Below are 9,477 nucleotides of genomic sequence, written 5' to 3'. Positions count from 1 at the left end.
GTAGACCTCAACAATGGAATTATGATCAGTAGAAATGGCCATGACATGGGACCTTTAAAATTAAGGCAGGGCTTTCCCCCTTTACGTTTACTTACGTATTAGGGCTGTGAACAATAACAATAATATGGAGTGAGGGGAATGTGGTAAACGTTTGAGGAAAAACTTGCGATGCTATACAGCAGCCCAAAACGTTTTAACGAAGAGAATCCCGTTGCACTTTGAAAAACAAAAACATTGACGTTCAGGATTATAGAGTTGGTCAGCGTTTTGTATTTGGAGCGTTTCCTTTATTCAGAGCTTTTAGTAAACGCCGTGCATGTGTCTTCGAGTTGGTGAAGATGTTTCTTCATGTGTTTTGGTGCATTTGTGTATTTTTTATTTGCATCACTTCTAAAGCTGCTTTTTCTAATAGAAATGTTCTGGGCTAAAAAAAACATGAACCTGAAAAAAAGCTAGATATTTGCCCTTTAAATCGAGCACTCTACGGTTTGTAGAACAACCTCTCTGAAGTAGAAGAGCCCAGACAATATGTCATATTAATCTAACTTTTTTGGCCCGGTCTGATACTTGGGAACCCGCCCAGGTTTCATTTGGACGTCCTTGTGGAGCGACGCGCCATTAAGTAATTACAAATTAAAGAGTGGTCAACGCGGCCCGATGCCAGCAGTCAGGAGGCATCATGAACCCCTCAGGCTGGTTTTTACTTGCATTGTTAAAGGACACGTGTTTTGTCGTGCATTAGATTATCACTGTTTGGTTTATCGTGGAGTTCACTTTGGGACAGTAAACAACATATTAATGTTTTGTTTTTATTTTGGTTTGTTGGTCCGCCTGCAGCAGGAAAACATAAAAACTACTGGCATGAAACTCAGTGAAGCGAGGGGCCAAGGAAGTCCCATTAAATGTGGGAGCAGATCCCAATCACACATTATTTTTAGCTTTGCAACAATCCCTGAGTGCCCTTCTACGTCTGAATTTATTATAAGAAAAGCTAAACACCAATAAAGTACCCATGAAATGTTGCTTGGATTTGTTTTTAGCATGTTATGTGATGGGAGGTTACTTTCTACGTTTTAGCTAAAGGTGACAACAAGACTCCAGGAAGTCACTTTCCTTTGTTTACTTTAGGAATATTGTGACATCACTTTCTAACACTCACGATCCTATTGGCTAGCGCTGCAACACATTGTACATGATAGGCTAAGGGGCGGGAGATCTCTAAGCGGTTGACGCATCACAACAGAGCCGGCCAGCTAACCAATCAGAGCAGACTGGGCTCTGGTTTCAGACAGAGGGTGAAAAGAGGTGCTGCAGCTAGTGACACTACATACTGATATACACCTGAACATCAGCAGGAGAGAACTCTTTAAAGTAGAGACACTACATACTGATATACACCTGAACATCAGCAGGGGAGGACTCTTTAAAGTAGAGACACTACATACTGATATACACCTGAACATCAGCAGGAGAGGACTCTTTAAAGTAGAGACACTACATACTGATATACACCTGAACATCAGCAGGGGAGGACTCTTTCAAGTAGAGACACTACATACTGATATAAACCTGAACATCAGCAGGAGAGGACTCTTTAAAGTAGAGACACTACATACTGATATACACCTGAACATCAGCAGGAGAGGACTCTTTAAAGTAGAGACACTACATACTGATATACACCTGAACATCAGCAGGAGAGGACTCTTTAAAGTAGAGACACTACATACTGATATACACCTGAACATCAGCAGGAGAGGACTCTTTAAAGTAGAGACACGACATACTGATATACACCAGAACATCAGCAGGAGAGGACTCTTTAAAGTAGAGACACGACATAATGTTATACACCTGAACATCAGCAGGAGAGGACTCTTTAAAGTAGAGACACTACATACTGATATACACCAGAAAATCAGCAGGAGAGGACTCTTTAAAGTAGAGACACTACATACTGATATACACCTGAACATCAGCAGGAGAGGACTCTTTAAAGTAGAGACACTACATACTGATATACACCTGAACATCAGCAGGAGAGGACTCTTTAAAGTAGAGACACTACATACTGATATACACCTGAACATCAGCAGGAGAGGACTCTTTAAAGTAGAGACACTACATACTGATATACACCTGAACATCAGCAGGAGAGGACTCTTTAAAGTAGAGACACTACATACTGATATACACCTGAACATCAGCAGGAGAGGACTCTTTAAAGTAGAGACACTACATACTGATATACACCTGAACATCAGCAGGAGAGGACTCTTTAAGTAGAGACACTACATACTGATATACATCTGAACATCAGCAGGAGAGGACTCTTTAAAGTAGAGACACTACATACTGATATTACACCTGGACATTAGCAGGAGAGGACTCTTTAAAGTAGATACACTACATACTGTTATACACCTGAACATCAGCAGGAGAGGACTCTTTAAAGTAGAGACACTACATACTGATATACACCTGAACATCAGCAGGAGAGGACTCTTTAAAGTAGAGACACTACATACTGATATACACCTGAACATCAGCAGGAGAGGACTCTTAAAGTAGAGACACTACATACTGATATACACCTGAACATCAGCAGGACAGGACTCTTAAAGTAGAGACACTACATACTGATATACACCTGAACATCAGCAGGAGAGGACTCTTTAAAGTAGAGACACTACATACTGATATACACCTGGACATTAGCAGGAGAGGACTCTTTAAAGTAGAGACACTACATACTGATATACACCTGAACATCAGCAGGAGAGGACTCTTTAAAGTAGAGACACTACATACTGATATACACCTGAACATCAACAGGAGAGGACTCTTTAAAGTAGAGACACTACATACTGATATACACCTGAACATCAGCAGGAGAGGACTCTTTAAAGTAGAGACACTACATACTGATATACACCTGAACATCAGCAGGAGAGGACTCTTTAAAGTAGAGACACTACATACTGATATACATCTGAACATCAGCAGGAGAGGACTCTTTAAAGTAGAGACACTACATACACCTGAACATCAGCAGGAGAGGACTCTTTAAAGTAGAGACACTACATACTGATATACACCTGAACATCAGCAGGAGAGGACTCTTTAAAGTAGAGACACTACATACTGATATACATCTGAACATCAGCAGGAGAGGACTCTTTAAAGTAGAGACACTACATACTGATATACACCTGGACATTAGCAGGAGAGGACTCTTTAAAGTAGAGACACTACATACTGATATACACCTGAACATCAGCAGGAGAGGACTCTTTAAAGTAGAGACACTACATACTGATATACAACTGAAAATCAGCAGGAGAGGACTCTTTAAAGTAGAGACACTACATACTGATATACACCTGAACATCAGCAGGAGAGGACTCTTTAAAGTAGAGACACTACATACTGATATACACCTGAACATCAGCAGGAGAGGACTCTTTAAAGTAGAGACACTACATACTGATATACACCTGAACATCAGCAGGAGAGGACTCTTTAAAGTAGAGACACTACATACTGATATAGACCTGAACATCAGCAGGAGAGGACTCTTTAAAGTAGAGACACTACATACTGATATACACCTGAACATCAGCAGGAGAGGACTCTTTAAAGTAGAGACACTACATACTGATATACACCTGAACATCAGCAGGAGAGGACTCTTTAAAGTAGAGACACTACATACTGATATACACCTGAACATCAGCAGGAGAGGACTCTTTAAAGTAGAGACACTACATACTGATATACACCTGAGCATCAGCAGGAGAGGACTCTTTAAAGTAGAGACACTACATACTGATATACACCTGAACATCAGCAGGAGAGGACTCTTTAAAGTAGAGACACTACATACTGATATACACCTGAACATCAGCAGGAGAGGACTCTTTAAAGTAGAGACACTACATACTGATATACACCTGAACATCAGCAGGAGAGGACTCTTTAAAGTAGAGACACTACATACTGATATACACCTGAGCATCAGCAGGAGAGGACTCTTAAAGTAGAGACACTACATACTGATATACACCTGAACATCAGCAGGAGAGGACTCTTTAAAGTAGAGACACTACATACTGATATACACCTGAACATCAGCAGGAGAGGACTCTTTAAAGTAGAGACACTACATACTGATATACACCTGAACATCAGCAGGAGAGGACTCTTTAAAGTAGAGACACTACATACTGATATACACCTGAACATCAGCAGGAGAGGACTCTTTAAAACCTGTGAATAGCAAGAAACCTGTATAGGGCCTCTTTAATATTATTGAATAGGCTATCGGCTATATTTAAGAGGTATTTACCAGAAAGAATTTCTGTGTGAGAAATGTGCCTTAAGAAAATGTCTTATATTTTATTTTAACTCTATCAGTCTGCAGTGAAACAACGTTTCACATCTCCAGAGCCTATCTCACTTGTTTTTATTCTCTCCGTGAAGCGAACATCTCCCGCTCTGATTAACTTTTAGTGAAGTGCTCATGAATAGCAGGTTAACAGAGATAAATCCCCCCCCCCCCCCCCCCCCCACCTCCTCTTCCCCCCATGTGTTGCGTTGGCTGCCCTCTGCTCAGTTTGATGCAGTCCAATTTCTTTCATGGCCCTCGGGAACACGCGGTCGTTTCCACGGGGAGATTACGGATGTAGGTGCACCTGTTTCTGCATTAACACCTCCCTCTCCATATCTCTCTTTATCCTCCATCACTTCCTCTCTCCATCACTCTTATCTCCCTAACAGCCTCCCTCCCTCTCTCCCCCTTTACTCTGCAGTGAAAGCGTCCAGCGTCTGGTTTTTCCAAAGATTAAAACTGTCTCTCCCTCTCCCTCCCCTCGCCTCCCACCCTCCTCTCCACTGCTCTCTGGATGCTCAGGAGAAATGCTTCGCTGAACCTCCTCAGACGTGTTGTTTCAGCTCCGGTTCCTCTCCAGGAATATAAAGGATTATTCTTTTTCTTGTTTCCCTGAGTGTGTGTTTGTTTCTGCACATGCAAATCAAAGAGCCATGCTGGAGAGACTACAGTCCGCTTTGAAAACTGTCAAGGAGTCCAAACGTAACTATGGCTATATGTTCACTTAAGAGGGGGGTTTGGTGCAGTGTGCAGCGGTGTGTGCGTGAGGGTTTCATTCAGTGTTGCACGCTAAAGTTTGTCTGCAGGAAAGTTAGATCCACATGCTCTGGATGATCGGTGATGGCACTGATGCTGTTGCGTTATCTATTGTGCTTTTTGACCATTTATCCGACTGTTTTCTGCAGAAACAACAACAGCAACAACAACAACAGAGACATTTAATCCAGCATCGCTCACATTAATCTGTGGTTTGAGTATTTGAAGCGTTAAGCGAGCTGCGTAATGATCAACAGTGCTGCAGGCTCGATGCACCGGGCTGCAGCTAAAGGTGGGGGGGGGGGGGGTTACTATGGTGGGGGGGGGCTCCTCTCCTGAGCGGTGATCATGCAGAGCGTCAGAGGCTCACTGCAGAAGGATTACTGTGGACAGGAGAACATGCAGAGCTGCAGGGAGGCAGAACATTTGGACGCTTCTGTGTGTGGTTTAGCCATGTGTGTGTTCCAATCCCTCTGAGAGGCAGTCCCAGTGTGTGTGTGTGTGTGTGTGTGTGTGTGTGTGTGTGTGTGTGTGTGTGTGTGTGTGTGTGTGTGTGTGTGTGTGTGTGTGTGTGTGTGTGTGTTCCAATCCTCTGAGAGGCAGTCCCAGTGTGTGTGTGTGTGTGTGTGTGTGTGTGTGTATGTGTGTGTGTGTGTGTGTGTGTGTGTGTGTGTGTGTTCCAATCCCTCTGAGAGGCAGTCCAGTGTGTGTGTGTGTGTGTGTGTGTGTGTGTGTGTGTGTGTGTGTGTGTGTGTGTGTGTGTGTGTGTGTGTGTTCCAATCCCTCTGAGAGGCAGTCCTGTGTGTGTGTGTGTGTGTGTGTGTGTGTGTGTGTGTGTGTGTGTGTGTGTGTGTGTGTGTGTGTGTGTGTGTGTGTGTGTGTGTGTGTGTGTTCCAATCCCTCTGAGAGGCAGTCCCTGTGTGTGTGTGTGTGTGTGTGTGTGTGTGTGTGTGTGTGTGTGTGTGTGTGTGTGTGTGTGTGTGTGTGTGTGTGTGTGTGTGTGTGTGTGTGTGTGTGTGTGTGTGTGTGTGTGTGTGTGTGTGTGTGTGTGTGTGTGTGTGTGTGTGTGTGTGTGTGTGTGTGTGTGTGTGTGTGTGTGTGTGTGTGTGTGTCTGTGTGTGCTGCACATGTGTGTGTTCTGCATGATAAGGAGACTATTTGTAAAGCTGCCTCGGCTTTGGTTTGACCTGATTGCCGCTCCGGCCCGGGTCGCTCAGATTAGACCCAGATTGCAGAATGTTTCTGGGTTTACAGCGCTGTGTGCCTTTTAGCGGGATCATCAGTCCAACGTGGTATTAGCGGTGTCAAATGTATCGATACAGTGTGTCATCAGGATATTTAGGGATGTATACATCTATAAATACAGTGATGGAGAGGCTGTGATACTTCATATTGTAATTCTTGTGAAAGAGAGGTGATATATTGCAGCCAAATGCATCACACTTGGGTGAGAGGAGATTTGGACTGCGAGCAAAATGCAAATCCTGTCGTTCAGATTCCATGAAAAGTAAACTTTGTGTCCCCTACTGTGTTTTAGATAAGATTATCGTTTCAAACCACAATGTTTAGGGATTTACACACACCATAAATATTGAGATATGTGGAAATTATTTAATATTTTCGTGTTTTTTTTGCAAACCTCTTGACTCAGATGTTGTGCACTTGGTGGTGTGGTCTTTATACTTAGATGTATTCCTAAAATTAGAATTCATTATTGAAGTTTATTGTATTGCAATAGGGCTTTATGCATGATACATTGTGGTACTCTAAGCAAGGAGATACTAAGTAAAAAAAGTTTAGGCTCTGTGATAAAGAGAAGATATGATTTGCTTTGTCTTTAAATATGTTAGGGCTTTATTCATATATGATATAGGATTACGTTTCAATAACATAACCTATTTGCACCACTGTAAGCAAGGCACAGTTTTGGACATTTGTATCAAGAAAGCACATAAGGTCTCTATGATAAATATAAATGCAGATCCCAGTATTGTGGTTGCAACCAATGTTTTGCTTAGATTTTGTTTCCTTATGTTGTTTTCTTAAATATGTAGTATTGTAGCGTGTTCTGCTGCTCATGGCTGTTGAAGGCTATTACCAAGCATACAGTAAGTCATGTACACAAAATGGAAATGCTTTAAATTAGGGATGTCCCGATCACCTTTTTTTGCTCCCGATCCGATTCCGATCATTTGATTTTGACAATTTGCCGATACCGATTTTTCCCGATCCGATCTTTATGCAATGCATTAAGAGAAAAAAAAGAAAAAAAGCATTCAAGTTGTCCCTTAAGGTCATTTTTTTTATTTAAATGTGATATTCTATCCAACATGGATATAGCTTCTTTCTTTCACAGCAGCATTGGATCAGTTCAGTTGTGCAGCATTGGATCAAAACAAAATAAAGCTTTCAGTACTCGTTAGCTTACTGCTACAATTAGACACTGCGCCCACTCTGTTGCCAGATTTGAGAGATATAAGCAACCAGGTCTATGAAAACAAGCCCCAAAGAAGCAACACATACATGATGTTCTGTCATTTGAAACCAAAACTAAGGCCTCAGGATGACTTTAAGACTTGAACATGGTCATTTTTGTTTTGTAACAAAACAAAAAAAAATCCCGGTCCCCGATTTTTTTTCTCCCGATTCCGATCTTTTGAAAATCACGTGATCGGCTCCGATCCCCGATCACGTGATCGTATCGGGACATCTCTACTTTAAATACTGTAAGAGAGGCTATTTTTCTATGTTAAGGAACAAATCAAATCTTAGTAAAACATTTCTACTTTCTTGATAGATATAAATGCAGATCAGACTTTTCTGATTGCATACATTTTCTTTTACATTGTATGCATATGGCTGTGTTCTTTACACATGATGTATTCCTTGAATTTAACTTAAAAATCACAATTGAATGCCTTGCATGAAGTTAGTCAATATGTTTATCGTAACCCCCTATATCACAGATGTCTACCAATATACATGACAAACCTATATGACACACACTATCTCAGATGCCGCACTTTTATATTCCGCCTCTCCCCATGAGACCTTAAGTAGTGTGTGTCCTGCAGGGACGTGGACTGAGGGGTGTGTGTTCCTCTGCTGAGTTTTAAATGAGTTTGCTGCCTGACGGGTTAGATCAGGCCAGCGGCAGACCTGGAGAGATGCCAGCTGCCCCGCTGCCTCAGAGGGGGGTCAAGGGAGAGCTGGGGGGAGGGGGGGGATAAGACTCAGAGAGAGGAGATGGATTTAGAAAGTCTCAGAGGACGGATGCTGCTACAGGAAGCTTTTAGTTTGAGCAGGAGGTGGGACTGAGTAGCACTCAGATAACTCAGAGATAATTGTAGAGTTGTAGAGGTTTTTATTTCACTGCGGGAGTTGTTGTTTATTTCATTTCAGTTGTATTTGTTCCGTTCACGGTATGCTCAACTTAATGTATAACAATTATTTACAAAACATGTCTCTATAAACACATCGTGCCCGAGAAGCAGCAGGGAGAATAACATAATCTTATATGACCGACCCCTTTCTCAAAACAAATAGAAATAGATATTCATATGTTCTTATTCACAGCCGAACATAACAGTATCGTAAGAGAAACACAAAAACGTAAAAATAAAAACGTAGTTCCCTCTTGACAGTTAACGGAAAGAAACAAAACAAAAAATGATTATTATTTGTATGGTTGAAAAAATGACCATTGAAAAACATGACTCCTTGCGTGTTGTTGTTTAATTTGCAATCATAGGCACTTCAAAGCGTTCTGCTCTGCCTCCTTTGGGGCCACTTGACCCTGTGTCCTTCCTCTTTCATTCCCCATGTTCACATGTTATAATACACCGTCTCAGGAGATCTGCAAAGGACCAGATGTGTGGCGAGGACAAGAGGCAGAAATCCATCCAGAGCTTTGGTTTTATGCGTTTACTTGTACACAAGGATTGTTGGGACTGATTTGTGCCAAAACATTGTGTGTAATGTAACCCAGACTTCTTTTGATTTGTTGTTTGTTTATGGTTCCCAAACGGAGGTGGGAGAAGTACTCAGATCTAGGACTCGAGTAAAAGTAGAAGTACTCAGATGTTGTGTTTGAGTAAAAGTAGAAGTACTCAGATCTAGTACTCGAGTAAAAGTAGAAGTACTCAGGTCTTGTACTTGAGTCAAAGTAGAAGTACTCAGATCTTGTTCTTGAGTCAAAGTAGAAGTACTCAGATCTTGTTCTTGAGTAAAAGTAGAAGTACTCAGATCTTGTTCTTGAGTAAAAGTAGAAGTACTCAGATCTTGTACTTGAGTCAAAGTAGAAGTACTCAGATCTTGCACTTGAGTCAAAG

This window comes from Notothenia rossii (genome assembly GCF_949606895.1).
Source record: "Notothenia rossii genome assembly, contig: scaffold_416, whole genome shotgun sequence".
NCBI classification, from domain to species: domain Eukaryota; kingdom Metazoa; phylum Chordata; class Actinopteri; order Perciformes; family Nototheniidae; genus Notothenia; species Notothenia rossii.
Note: the sequence above shows the minus strand (reverse complement) of the source record.